Source organism: Protopterus annectens, chromosome 5.part0 (genome assembly GCF_019279795.1).
Source record: "Protopterus annectens isolate FY-2018-M chromosome 5.part0, PAN1.0, whole genome shotgun sequence".
NCBI classification, from domain to species: domain Eukaryota; kingdom Metazoa; phylum Chordata; order Ceratodontiformes; family Protopteridae; genus Protopterus; species Protopterus annectens.
In genome coordinates this window covers 1,845,586,238-1,845,601,653 of record NC_056735.1, presented here as the reverse complement: position 1 = coordinate 1,845,601,653, position 15,416 = coordinate 1,845,586,238, and the positions used below count along the sequence as shown (strand labels likewise).

Here is a 15,416-nt window from a genome sequence, read left to right as displayed (position 1 = left end):
GGGGTGTCAGTCATTTCAACAGTGACAATCATTCTAGCACTACCACTAATCAAAACAGGCTTAGACACTCGCACACAGCTACACCAACACACCCTCATAAAACTAAATTTATCCTCTTTCCTAAATGTTTACTCTAACACTAACTTCCAAATATATACACAAACACCAGACCTGTCTCCTTACCTGATCCATACCCTAGCCCACAAACACTCACACAAAAAGCAAATCCATCCCCTTACCTAATGCCTACTCTAACTCGCAAACATTCAAAGACACACACACACATCTAATACAAACCCACTAATCTATATATGCAAAACAGACATTCAAAAAGACAAGACATTTGGCAAAATAAATGTTCACACAAATGCACCTTCATTTCATGTCTGTTCAACACAATGAAAAGCGCGCACACACACACACATATATATATATATATATATATATATATATATATACATATATATATATATATATATAGATATATATATATAGATATATATAGATATATATATATATATATATATATATATATATGGTTTTAATTCAGAATTTTGAAATATCACAATCCTGAACTTCATAATCCGGAAGTCCAAAATCCTGAAAACTCATACATAAACTATACACACACACACACACACATATATATATATATATATATATATATATATATATATATGGGTCCACTTCAAAAATCTGTAAGCTCAAAATATCAAAAAAAAACCCCACCGTACAACAACACAACTATATTGCAGCAGAACTACATACAGAAACATATTACTCTTCTACAAGTATAGGCAGGGGGCCAAGCCCCCCCCCCCCGCTACTTAAATATATCAACTCTGAGATTGCACTTCACTGCACTAAAGTGCAATCTTGGAGCTGATGTACTTAAGTAGCGGGGGGGGGGTGAGGGGTGCAGGGGGGCTTGCCCCCCTGCTCATACTTGGAGAAGAGTAATATGGTTTGTGTTTTGTTTCAGTATATACTTGTGCTGAAATATAAGTGTTGGTATCCTGTGTGTTTTCAGTATTTTGAGTTTTAGAGATTTGGTCTCAGTATTTTGAGTTTACACACACATATACATACACACTTACATGTGTGTGTGTACTTACAGATACATATGTAACAATGTATTGAATATTCATATAGTGAAAGTCATAATACAGCATACAAAATCCTGAAATGTTAAAATGTTGAAACTTTAGAATGCTGAATTCAAAATACCTAATAAAAGCATACATGCACTACTCATGTACACTCCACCAGTGCACAGCCAGTTAAACAATATCACTCCTATGTTAGTGAAACTCTAAATCAAACACTTATATGAGTCCTGGGTGAGGGACAATTCCAGGAGTCTGCATATGTAGGGAAGTAGTTTTTTTTTTTCAGCATTTTGACATTTCAACATTTTATATCTTCATAGGTTCATAGGTAGGTACTAGGCTATCTGCCCGAGGGCATTTATAAGCCTAGCCAGAGTGTGTTGACTTTCGCCGCCCTATTGATTAATTATCTGATCCTCTGTCAAGCAGAGCCAATGAAGTGATCCCAGGGGTGTATTTTCTGTTACCCATCTACTCGTCAAGGTTTCTCTTGAAGAGTGTTAGTGAGGGACTCTGCCTGATGCAATTTGGAATTTTGTTCCAAAACATGGGGAGTCTCTGTGATAGGAATCTATCCCTCCAGCATGTTCTATTTATTGTTGTGGCGAGGTTTAGCTCACTAGAGCACGTGGCTCGCAATGACTTGGATTTCTTTAGGTGGAGCATGTCCATCAATTCTGAGTTGGACATGGCTTTGCAAGTCAGGCAGAGATCACCTCTGAGTAAGCGATATGCCACTGAGTACACCCGGAGTTTTTTCAGTCGGGCTGCATAGGACATATGTGTGAGACCAGTAACCCTCTTGGTGAGGTACTTTTGTGGTCTTTCCAGCTGTTGGAAGTGTCTTGTGAGGTACATCCCAAATGGGGCATTGTACTCTATGATGGGTCTAATGAGTGACGAGTAGAGGGGCACTATAACCTCTTTATTTCTAGATGCGAACTCTTTAGTAATTAGATGGGCCACATAGAAGGATTTCCTAACTACTTTGGCAATATGATTGTCAAAGGAGAGATTACTATCTACCTGGGTCCCCAGATCTCTTGTTACCTCTTCTGCATTAAGGAGGCTGCCACCTATGTGGTAATTCGTGGGTGTTTTGTTTTTCCTAAATGGGATGACTATGCATTTTTTGGCATTTAGCTTGAGGCCATGACTTTGACACCAGGTGTCCGTCTCAATAAGGCCCTTTTGGAGGATGTCCGTGTCAGCCGGAGAGTCAATTATGGCTCCCGTCCCAGTTTGCAGTCATCGGCGAACTTGGTTAGCCATAGTCCTCCTGTGTTTGCCTGTACTTCTGAGAAGTATATGCTGAACAGTAGGGGTTCCAGGACCGAGCCTTGCAGGACACCACTTGGGACTGGTTTAGAGTCGGACCTGGAGCCCGCTATTCTTACCGTGCGAGTTCTGTCTGTAAGCCAGCCGGCAACACATCTCGTGACGTGGGGGGTTTATGTTCAGGCTGGTGAGTTTTTCTGTAATACCCGAGTGGGGAATGGTGTTGAAAGACTTGGCGAGGTCAGGGTAGGCTGTGTGAACCACCTTTCCCTCATCTATGGCCTTAGTGACTGTCTCGAAGAGGTCAACCACGTTTAGTAGGCATTATCTGCCCTTAACAAAGTCTAAATGGGTCAGGTCAAGTGTTTGGAGGATCTCAATGTATTTGTTAATGAGTTCCATGATGATGCGCTCCATAGCCTTGCAGACCAGGCTAGTCAGGCTTAAGGGGCGATACGTTACCAGGGTCAGTTGTGGCCCCTCCTTTGTGCAGAAGAATAACCGTTGCTGTGCACCATTCTATAGGCACGTAGCCTGTGGAGAAGCTGAGGTTAAACAGCGTGTTTAGGTGGGGGGGGGTTAGTTTGTTCTGTAGTTCGTGCAAGACGCAGCCTGGGACACCATCTGGTCCCATTGACGCTGTGTTTTTGGCTTTTGAAAGGGCTGTTTTCACCTGTGCGTCTGTGATTTTTGGGACACTACACTTTTCCGGTATTCTTGTGGGCCCTTTTGGAGGTGAGAGGGGGGCTGAAGTTTGCACTGAATCTATCTGCCAGGATGTTGGCAATATCAGTAGGTTCAGTATATTTTGTGCTATTTTGCACTAGTTCAGTGCATATCTGCGATTTGCCACTTAGATTCTTAACATAGCTAAAGAAGGCTTTGTGGTTATCGTTTGAATCCTTGGCTATTTTTCTTTCGAAGTTAGCCTTGGATGATTTCATGAGGGACCTCAGTTTCTTACTGATACTGATCAGGGATGTCTTTCCTTCTTGGGATTTGCTTTTTTTCTGAACTAGTTTCCTCCTTCTATTGTATAGCCTGTTTATTGCAGGGGTCCACCAAACTGGTTTCCTTCTCTTAGAGGAGTGAGTTTTGGTTTTGCTAGGGATGCCACGATCCATGCATCCTTGTAGGTGCTCACAGAGTGCATTTGTAAAGGTTTCTGCATCTTAGGCAGCATTATAGTACAGTTGTGTACCTACCATAAATGTAGATGTTCAAGTGTATTCACTGTTGCAGTCATTACAATTGGGTTATCCTGCTGGCAGGCTACGCGCAGTCAGCCCGAGTTCCAAAGTCTAGGTCCGGCGTCGGTTGCTGTCGCCTCCTCCCTGACATCAGTGCGCCAGGGGTATAAAATATGCAGCCAATGTCATTTTCTTCAGTTTTTCTTGCCCCAGATGTCAGGTGCCCCTAAAATGGTAGGCTAAAATATGCCAATAAGCATGCATACACCAAAAAACTTTTCCTTCATCTACAAGCAAATACACCACATAGGTTGTATAGAATAGAGAAGTACAGAGAAGTCCCAGCAAGAAAAGGGGGATGGTGGGAGGGTAACCTGGACTGCAAGAATGAATATACTCGAACATCTACATTTATGGCAGGTACACAACTGTACTATGTTCATCGTGTTTCACTGTTGCAGTCATTACAATTGGGTTGAATCCCAAAGCTAAGGTTGGGAGGTTGGAGCTAAATAGGATTAGGAGAGGTTATAAGGCCGTGCAGAACTGCAGTGGCAAAAAGCCTGCCGTGGATTTAGAGTAGAGAGGTAAGTGATAGTGCTTTGTAAAAGTATGCACTGAACTCCAAGTTGCAGCCTCTAAGATGTCTTTGGTTGGTACTCCTCTGAGGAAGGCTGCTGAAGTGGCTGCTGCTCTAGTTGAATGTGGCCTAATGCCCTTTGGCACTGATTTGCCATGTTGTGAATAGCAGAAACGAATGCAGTGGCCTATCCACTTTGAAATAGTCTGTTGGAGATAGACTTTACTTGTGATCCTGCAGCATATGCCACCAGAAGTTGTTCAGTCTTTCTGAAAGCTTTGGTTCTGTCCAAGTAGAAGCTTAGCTGCCTGTGAATGTCCAAAGAAAGCAGAAGTCTCTCACCATTATTCTGTGGGTTTGGGTAAAATGTAGGCAAATGAATGGCTTGGTTAAGGGCCACACTGGACACTACCTTAGGCATAAATGTAGGGTTTGTCCTTAGAGAAACCCTGTCAGGATGGAAGATGATAAAAGGTTCCACAGCCATGAGTGCCTGTAACTCTGAGACTCGTCTAGCGGAGGTTAATGCTAGGAGCAGAGCTGTTTTCCAGCATAATAATTTTATATCAGCTGCAGAGGCTGGCTCAAAAGGAGGCAGTGTGAGTTTTTCCAAGACATAGTTGAGGTCCCATGCAGGTATTGCTGCTCTCCTTTGAGGTCTTATTTTTTTGGCCCCTCTGAGGTACTGCCTTAGTAATGGATGAGAAAAAATAGGTGGTTCTGTATTGTAATGAGTTGAAATGGCAGAGGCATGAATTTTAATTGATGAAAAGGAAAGGCCTTTTTCCAGCATCTCAGTTAAGTATTGCAAAATCTGAGGAATATTTGGAACAGTCATATTAATACCTTGTGCCTGGTTCCAAGCACAGAATCTCTTCCATTTTTCTGCATAAGATTTTCTGGTGCTAGGCCTCCTGGCCTCCAAGATAACATCCATCACTGCTTTAGAGAGAGGTGTGTCTTGAATGGTTACATTAGCCGCCATGCTGCCAGGTTTAAGGTCCTGAGTTGGCTGTGCAGTATCTGCCTGTCTTGTTGGGTTAGTAAGTGAGGAATTTGAGGTAATATGCAAGCTGGGCATTGAGACAAGCTCTTTAGGATTCGGGGCCAGTATGGGGAATCAGTATCATTTTTGGCTTCTCTTGTCTGACCTTGAGGAGTACCTTGGGAAGGAGAGGCAAAGGCAGAAAGGCATATACTGTTAGGTTTTTCCAGCTGAAAGATAGAGCATCCACTTTCCATGCTTGCTTGTGATAAGTCCTTGTGCAGAATCTCTGTAGTTGGCAGTTGTGAGGAGAGGCAAACAGGTCTCTGTCCGTGCATCCCCAGTTCCTTATTATCATAATGAAGACTCGTGGATCAAATTTCCACTCGTGGGGATGCATTAGGTTTCTGCTTAGTTTGTCTGCCAGAGTATTTATCCTTCCTGGCAGGAATTGTGCTTGCAGATGTACTTGGTAAGTCAGTGCTGTGTCCCACAAGTTCATGGCTAGTCTACAGCGGGGGGTAGGAATGCGTGCCCCCCTGCTTGTTTAAGTACCACATGACTGTAGTATTGTCCGTCTTTATCAGTAGTTGTCCTGGATGCAGTAGATCCTTGAAGGCTGTCAGGGCATTCTGAACAGCTAGCATCTCTTTTTGATTGATATGTAGATGCATTTGACTTGCAAAACATGTGCCCTGAATACATCTTCCTGCCATATGGGCCACCCAGGCATAATCTGATGCAGCTGTTGTCAATGTCTGCCTGGCTGTGGGTAAGGTGAATGGCTGTCCCCTGTTAAGGTGACAGGCTTTTGCCCACCATCGAAACTCCTGTTGCAGGCAGGGAATGAGGGTAATTATTGTTTCCAGGCTGTGACAATGTTGAGTCCAAACACTTTTTAGATAACATTGAAGTTTCCTCAGATGCAGTCTTGCATATGGAATTAGCAGTATGCAGGATGCCATGAAGCCCAAAGCCTGCAGAATTTTTCTTGCAGATAACTGAGTCTTTGTTGCCAACATTCTGAAATAAGTAGTCAGTTGTCTGTGTTTGTCTGGCGTGAGATAAGCCATCTGGGCAGTTGTATTTAAGCTTGCACCCAGGAATATTATCTCTTGAGAGGGTACGAGTTTTGATTTCTTTTCGTTTACTCTGTACCCTGGACCTGTTAGTAATCTTTTTACAAACGCCAGATGCTGTAGTAGAATGTCCTTGTTCTCTGCTTGAATAAGGCAGTCATCCAAGTAAGGATATATTTGTATTCCTCTTTGTCTGCAGAATGCAATTACCAGTGACAGGCATTTTGTGAAGACCCTGGGCGCAGTAGATAAGCCAAAGGGCAGTGCAGAGAATTGGAAGTGCATTGAGCCAGCTATAAATCTGAGGTATCTTCTGCATGATTGTCTGATTGGGACATGCAGGTATGCCTCTTTTAAGTCTAAAGTCACAAGCCAAGCCTTCTTGCCCAGCATGGGCAGAAGCTGCTGCAGAGTTAACATCTTGAATTTTGGAATATCCAGGAATGTGTTTAGGATAGACAGGTCCAGTATTGGTCCCCAGGCTTTGTCCTTTCTGGGTACCAAGAATAGCCTTGAGTAAAAACCTTGTCCCTGCTCTTACTGTGGTACTTGCTGAATGGCCCTCATGTCCATGAGGGATGAAACTTGTTTTTGTGCCTCAGCCCATTGATTGCGTGGCAGGTCTGGCATGCCGTTTGGCCTTGGTAGGGTGTGAAAGTGGAACCTGTAGCCTTGAGACACGATATGAAAGTGGAACCTGTAGCCTTGAGACACGATATTTAAGACCCATTTGTCCTGGGTGATCATATGCCAATTTTGTGAAAAAAGTGCTAGTTTTCCCCGCAAAGGAGCTGCCAAAAGATATGTGCTTGGTGCTGGCAGGGGAAAGTCATTGAGACTGGAAGGCTGTGATTTTTCCTCTCTGCTTTTGGAGGTAGAAGCACCCCATTGTTTAGGCCGGTATGAGCCTTGGGGCTGTGATCTGCCTCTGGGGCGTCTGTATCTACCTCTTTGTGGCCTGTCTTGACACTGGAAAGGACCAAATTTTGTAGGCCAATTCCTGCTAAATCTGGGAGGCTGTACCTGTAAGAAATACTTCACTGTTTGCATAGATTTAGCTTTGTCCTCCATTTTCTTTAACACTTCTTCTGCTTTAACACCAAACAAGGTAGCATGTTGTAATGGAGCATCTAATAGTTTTGCTTTAACATGATCACGCAGATTCTGTTCTTTTAACCAAGCATGCCTCCTAATGACAGAACCTGTAACTGCGGCCCTGCAGGAGGCCTCTAGAAAATCAAAACCACATTGCAAAGTATGCTTTCCCACTTGTTCAGATGCATGCAATAAATCCTGCATTTCTTTGTTTTCTGCACATTCTGAATTTGTCAACATTTTCTGTTTAAGCAGTGACATAAGATATTGCTGATACTTAAGCATATGAAATTGTAAGCAGCAAAATCCAAACGCTAGCTGCTAAATCTCACAGTACAAAACCAGCAAAAAACCAACGAACTGCAGAAGTAAAAACCAAGTAGATTTAATGGTTTAGCGCTTTCTCTCGCAGAAGGCGAGCTTCATCAGAACCACAAACATTATACAAAAACTTCCTTAAAAATCTAAAGTGGCGCCAAAAACAGTCGCAGTACAGGAAGTACTAGAATTAAAGACATATACACATAGTCTGTTGAATACAATTAAAAATTAAAATATCACTAAAGTGCATATAGTGCAAATAAAACAGAAGTGCATGTGGTGCAAATAAAACAGAACATCTAAAATTGACCCTACATATCTAATGTTAAAAACAACAATTAATTGTCTAATAGTAATGCAGACCTAATCGAAATACTTTCATTAATTCCTGGTGGAGTTAAAGCATCCAAAAATAATTGCCACCAAAGCTCTCTATAAGACAAATAATTTTTTACATCACCTCCTCTAGGATTTCTTCTAACCGTCTCCAAAATAGCAAATTTGAAGGTGTGTGTGGCACCTAATTCTTGAATGTGCCTGCTAAGGGCATTTTTCATATCCAATTTCCGAATGCTGTATAAATGGGAATAAATCCATTGACGCAATTGTCGTTCTGTCTTCCCAATATAATAGGAATTACACATTTGACATATTGCGATATAAACAAGCAGGACTGCATGGATAAGGCAATCACAGGTTCAGTGCAACTTCTCCCCCCCCCCAAAAGGAGACACAGCATGCATGGGACCTGATGGTGTCCCCCCTGTGTGTGCTAACTCAACGAGAAATTAAAACCCACAGCTAGGACAGCTGTTTAATCATAGTCTTTAGCTTGAGCCTTATCTGCAAAGCCATGGAGAGGATCATAATGGACCTCATAAATAAAGACATAGGAATTTGCAGACTTTGGATCCATCCCAGTTTGGCTTTGTCAAAGGCAGATCATGCCTTCTAAACTTGGTTGACTTTTTCGAAACAGTCACCAAAGCCATTGTCAGCTTAAATGTTAACCCATATATCACAAGATGGGTTGCAAACTGGCTGAGTGACAGAACCCACAGGGTCAGAGTTGCTGGCGCCATGTCAGACTCAAAGCCTGTCACAAGTGGTGTACCACAGGGCAGTCCTGGGCCCTCTTGTTTGCAGCATCTACTTTTCAGTACAAGCAAACACAGGAGGGTTATGGCTGACAAAGTTTGCAGATGACTGCAAACTAGCCATAGTAGAAAACACATCTGACACAGATATCCTTCAGAAGGGTCTCACAGAACGGATAACTGGTGCCAGAGCCATGGCCTAAAGTTAAATGCCAAAAAAAACAAGTACCCTAGCTACCAAATAGGTGGCAATCCACTGAGCATAGAAGAGTTATCAGGGACCTGGGGACCCAGGTTGATAGTAGCCTATCATACGACACCCATGTAGCTAAAGTAGTTAGGAAGACCTTCTACATTGCCCACCTTATCATGAAGAAGGATTCTCATCTAGATCAAGGAGGTCATAGTCTCCTATACTCATCACTCATCAGACCAATGATTGAGCCAATGCCCCATCGGAATGTATTGACCCGACACACACTTGCAGCTGGAGAGGCCACAAAAAGTTCCTCAAAAAAAAGGAAAGGGGTCTCAAACATCCGTCCTATGCTGCCCGACTGAAAGAACTCCAGCTCTATTCAGTCCCAGATTTGATGAATATGCTTCACCTCAAAAATCTAGATCCGTCAAGACCAGGGAGTGAGACTTAAAAACCGACGACGGCTATTAATAGGAAAAGACTCCTATGCTGTGGAATAAAAAAATCGTATATGGAGGCAGAGCACGCGCTCCCTGTTGTTCAAGAAATCTTGACAAAATGATGGGAGATCGCAGATATACCCCAGGGATTACCTCAGTGTCACTGCTCAACAGAGGCAAAATAAAAAATAATGGGTATAGTTCCATATAAAAGGGGTGGCGTAAGCCACAAAACTATGGGCTAGCAGATAGCCTAGTATGAACCTATGAACCTATGAACCTATAGTTGACCTGCAATTACCTTTACTAAAATATACTTTGCTTCGGCCTACATTGTGTAAGACAATGCTACTTTTGTCAAATATGTGTGTACATTGGTTGCAAGTACCACATTTAGAAGAATGCATAGCTAAATTCTGACTGGGTAAATTCGTACTTTCCAAAATGGATTTTAGATTCCTGCCCATTTTGTAAACAAATCTAGGTTCCGAACCCAAAATATCCACTACGCCCTGGTTTGTAGTCAAAATGTACCAATTTTTGTATATGATGTTTTTAATAACGTTGCTAAATGGACCATATTCAATAACACATACTCTCTGTAACCTATCATATCTTTCAGTAAACTTTGAATTAACCCCTGTAGCTACTGAAGCAGTGTCCATGGAAGTAGGAGTTTTACTGTTGGCCCCTAATAATGGGGTGTATTTCTTACCCCATTCACTCATAACATATTCAGCAGTGTCATCCAAAATTTTTGTATTGTACCCTCGATCCTTAAAAAGAGCCTTAATATATTCAATTTCATTTACCACATCAGGGTATTCAGAAGTCATCCTAATGGCTCTAATACATTGCCCTTTAAAGATGTTCCTCTTCATATTATAAGGGTGACAGCTGTTATAGTCTAAGTATGAATTCGTAAATGTATGTTTTCTATATACAGAAGATTTAAAACTGCCATTTTCTAGGGAAATATAGGTGTCAAGGTAAGCCACTCCTATATTACTGTGTGTAGAAGTAAAATTCAGAAAACTACTACTATCGTTCAAGAATTTCATAAAGGATTCAAACATTTCAATATTTCCTTTCCATAGGATGTATATGTCATCAAGGTAACGGGAGTAGTAAGCAATATGATGGTAGTATGCACTATTAAAAACACAATTCTCCTCCCAATCAAGCATAACCAGGTTAGCAAACATGGGGGCACAAGCTGCCCCCATGGCTACTCCTCTGGTTTGCTTGAATATTTCCCCCTCGAAATATACATAGTTATTATCTAAAACTATACTCATAAGATCCACAAGTAATGATATCTTATCCCAACTCAAATCTGTATGTTTCCTCAAACTACTAGAAAAAGCTTCTAGTCCTTCTTCCAAAGGAATACAACTAAACAGGTCTACAACATCAATAGAGCAGAATATTATGTGATCCTGTGGAATATTCACAGGGAAATTACGAAGAAATTCCCAGGAATCTTTAACCAAGTGACCTATCTTGTTGTAGATGAATTTCAAGGTGTGATCAATTACTGTACCTATAGGAAAAGTTTTAGATTTACTGCCCGAAATTATAGGGCGTAATGGAGGATTCAAATGGTCCTTATGGACCTTCGGAATACCCACTATGGTGGCGAGAACAGGATGTTCTACCACCATATAATCAAACAGGTCCTTGGTGATTCTTTGATGTAGCAAGTATTCCTCTAAGTACATCTCTATTCTCCTATAGGCAATATTCAGCTCATTAATGGAAGCAATGGAATAATTGCCGGACTCATGGAGAATATTATGTATTGAGGCACTATAGGCGGTGGCATCGAAGAGAACTATGCCTCCACCCTTGTCGGGCTTCATAACCCTGACAGTGGGATCTAAAGATAGTTCGCTTAATGTTTTCTTTTCATCATGTGACAGATTTTCCCTTTGATCTATATGTTTCTTTTTTCTATATGTAGATTTTTTAAGTGAATAGATCTCCTTCATGACCCTCTTCTCATAATATTTTGCTCTATCGATGTTGTAGACCTGTTTAGTTGTATTCCTTTGGAAGAAGGACTAGAAGCTTGTTCTAGTAGTTTGAGGAAACATACAGATTTGAGTTGGGATAAGATATCATTACTTGTGGATCTTATGAGTATAGTTTTAGACAACAACTATGTTTATTTCGAGGGGGAAATATTCAAGCAAACCAGAGGAGTAGCCATGGGGGCAGCTTGTGCCCCCATGTTTGCTAACCTGGTTATGCTTGATTGGGAGGAGAATTGTGTTTTTAATAGTGCATACTACCATCATATTGCTTACTATTCCCGTTACCTTGATGACATATATATCCTATGGAATGGAAATATAGAAATGTTTGATTCCTTTATGAAATTTTTGAATGATAGTAGTAGTTTTCTGAATTTTACTTCTGCACACAGTAATATAGGAGTGGCTTACCTTGACACCTATATTTCCCTAGAAAATGGCAGTTTTAAATCTTCTGTATATAGAAAACATACATTTACGAATTCATACTTAGACTATAACAGCTGTCACCCTTATAATATGACGAGGAACATCTTTAAAGGGCAATGTATTAGAGCCATTAGGATGACTTCTGAATACCCTGATGTGGTAAATGAAATTGAATATATTAAGGCTCTTTTTAAGGATAGAGGGTACAATACAAAAATTTTGGATGACACTGCTGAATATGTTATGAGTGAATGGGGTAAGAAATACACCCCATTATTAGGGGCCAACAGTAAAACTCCTACTTCCATGGACACTGTTTCAGTAGCTACAGGGGTTAATTCAAAGTTTACTGAAAGATATGATAGGTTACAGAGAGTATGTGTTATTGAATATGGTCCATTTAGCAACGTTATTAAAAACATCATATACAAAAATTGGTACATTTTGACTACAAACCAGGGCGTAGTGGATATTTTGGGTTCGGAACCTAGATTTGTTTACAAAATGGGCAGGAATCTAAAATCCATTTTGGAAAGTACGAATTTACCCAGTCAGAATTTAGCTATGCATTCTTCTAAATGTGGTACTTGCAACCAATGTACACACATATTTGACAAAAGTAGTATTGTCTTACACAATGTAGGTCGAAGCAAAGTATATTTTAGCAAAGGTAATTGCAGGTCAACTATGCTTGTTTATATCGCAATATGTCAAATGTGTAATTCCTATTATATTGGGAAGACAGAACGACAATTGCGTCAACGGATTTATTCTCATTTATACAGCATTCGGAAATTGGATATGAAAAATGCCCTTAGTAGGCACATTCAAGAATCAGGTGCCACACATACCTTCAAATTTGCTATTTTGGAGACGGTTAGAAGAAATCCTAGAGGAGGTGATGTAAAAAATTATTTGTCTTATAGAGAGCTTTGGTGGCAATTATTTTTGGATGCTATAACTCCACCAGGAATTAATGAAAGTATATCGATTAGGTCTGCATTACTATTAGACAATTAATTGTTGTTTTTAACATTAGATATGTAGGGTCAATTTTAGATGTTCTGTTTTATTTGCACCACATGCACTTCTGTTTTATTTGCACTATATGCACTTTAGTGATATTTTAATTTTTTATTGTTTTCAATAGACTATGTGTATATGTCTTTAATTCTAGTACTTCCTGTACTGCGACTGTTTTTGGCGCCACTTTTGATTTTTAAGGAAGTTATTGTATAATGTTTGTGGTTCTGATGAAGCTCGCCTTCTGCGAGAGAAAGCGCTAAACCATTAAATCTATTTGATTTTTATTTCTGCAGTTCGTTGGTTATTTGCTGGTTTTGTACTGTGAGATTTAGCAGCTAGCGTTTGGATTTTGCTGCTTACAATTTCATTTGCTTGTGGATCCTTAACGCTTATTCAGGTGTTGATATTTAAGCATATGAAACTGACAATTTAAAGCTCTTATAGCCAAGGTAGCAGAAGTATAAATCTTTTTCCCCCGTCTGTCCAGGGCCCTAGAATCCCTATCCGAGGGGAATAATGTTTTTTGCAGTGGAAGCCTTGACCCCCTTGGGACCCTGAGAATTAGCTTCTGGGTCAGCAGCAGGGTTTTTGTAAAGAAATTTATGTGAATCACGAACCCTGTAGTATCTGTCTGGCTTAACAGGAGCTGGTGGTAAAGAGTCAGGAGACAGACTGGACTCTGAAAATACATCATCTACAATGTCTAAAACAGGAGGAATAGCAAGGGGCCTGTGCTGAGGTAATAAAAGGAAGTCTCTGAGCCTTTTCTTGGATTCTGAGTAATCTTGGCTCTCCCAGTGGAAATGCTCCCTCATAGTATGCATGGTCTCCCCAAAAGAATAATCCTTAGGAGGGGAGGCTGAAGGGATAGATTCTTCAGCATCCGAATCCTCATAGGGAGGAAGGGAATACTCCTGTTCAGAAGAGGAATCAGAGGAAATGGAAACCTGATCTGAAGATTCATATTCTATCTCTTGCCTAGGCCTCTTATCAGGAGGGGGATGGGAACCCCTGATCAAAGTAATTAGGCCTTCGGCCATTTTAAACATCTGTTTTTTAGGCATGAAGGCCTGCCCAGGAGAATGCTGTACTTGCTTATTTGTCTTTAGAGCTGCTTTAGTCTTTGCCTTTGAAGCTGAAGTTGGTTTTACATATAACTGTGTTGGTCTGAAAACACCCTCAGAAGCCGATGCCTGCACAGCGGCTCCAGACCCATCTGAGGGAATAGTTTCAGAGTGTCCAATACCTTGAGTTTCCAGCGGCCTAGTCGGCTCCACGTGGGAGTTGGAAGCGGCCTGTGGCTCTGAGGTAGCGGGCGTCAGGGGCTGCAAAAGCGCCTCACTGAGAACCCGCGAACCGTCGACAGGCCTAACAGAAGCCTCATCATCGGTTTTGGACCTCGGATGCCTGTCCTTTTCTTTTTCTTTGTGCTTTTTATAAACTCCGGTAGTCGGCTGTTCCCACGGCATTATACAATTGAATCTTCTGCCAAAGTAATGAAATGCAAAATCGTACCGACGCTTAATAGTGCGCTAGTTAAATCTAGCACAAAACCGACAACTAGCAACGTCGTGGTTCAGGGCCTAGGCAAGGAATACAGTAAGAATGAAAATCCTTATGAGGTATTTGCTTCCCACAAGAAATACAATTATTAACTTTTTCTCACATCGGTCTGGAGCAAGAAAAAAGTTTCTCCAATGAGGTACTTAGCTTTAATGAAGACTTCGGATCTGAAATTCGAATTTGAAAATCTCAGGAGTCGGCCGACCAGCACTTGCGAACTGCTTTTGCTTCGGGCATAGTGCGGCAAGAAAGACTGAAGAAAATGGCATCGGCTGCATCTTTTATACTCCTGGCGCACTGACATCAGTGAGGAGGCGACAGCAACCGACGCCGGACCTAGACTTTGGAACTCGGGCCAACTGCAGGTAGCCTGCCAGCAGGATAACCCAACTGTAATGACTGCAACAGTGAAACACGATGAACATCCTTTAGCATGGGGCTGTGAAACTTACCACCTCTGTCTTAAGTAAGGTGAAATTTGCTTTAGAAAAGTTTTTTATTGTGGTTTCCTTAGTTGGGGGTGGTGGTGGGGTGCAGACATCCAGAGTGATTAGTTTATGGTCTGATCTTACCAGTGATGGGTTGACCTCCGGTGTGGAACACCTGTCGCCCATGTTGGTGATGACCAGGTCCAATATGTTTTCACCTCTGGTAGGGGAGTTTACCAGCTGATCCAGGGCATTTGAGCTGATGAATTCCAGGAAATGCTGGGCTTGGGAATTTGTACTCGAGTAGTTTTCCCAGTGAATGGTAGGGTAATTGAAATTGCCCAATATCAGGGTGTTTGATAGGACCTTCATGTTCTCCAGTGCCTCCAGAAAGGTGGAGTGGTGGTCCTGGGTCATGGAGGGTGATCTGTAGCAGGCCGCAATTTGCACTGCAGATATGCCCGATGTTAGGTGTACATGGATGATCTCAGAGGTATCATGCTGCACCACTAACCTGGAGGTGTAGGTATCCTTGATGAATATGGATACACCCCTCCTTTT

The 15,416-nt window shown here is 41.5% G+C and overlaps 1 protein-coding gene across 2 annotated transcripts in view; it reads right to left on the bottom strand.

Moving 5' to 3' along the window:
• The window catches only part of NEK3 (NIMA related kinase 3), a 1,322,970-nt gene that overhangs the window by 574,760 nt on the left and 732,794 nt on the right, over nucleotides 1–15,416 (bottom strand). The gene's annotated exons all lie outside the window — the stretch shown is intronic.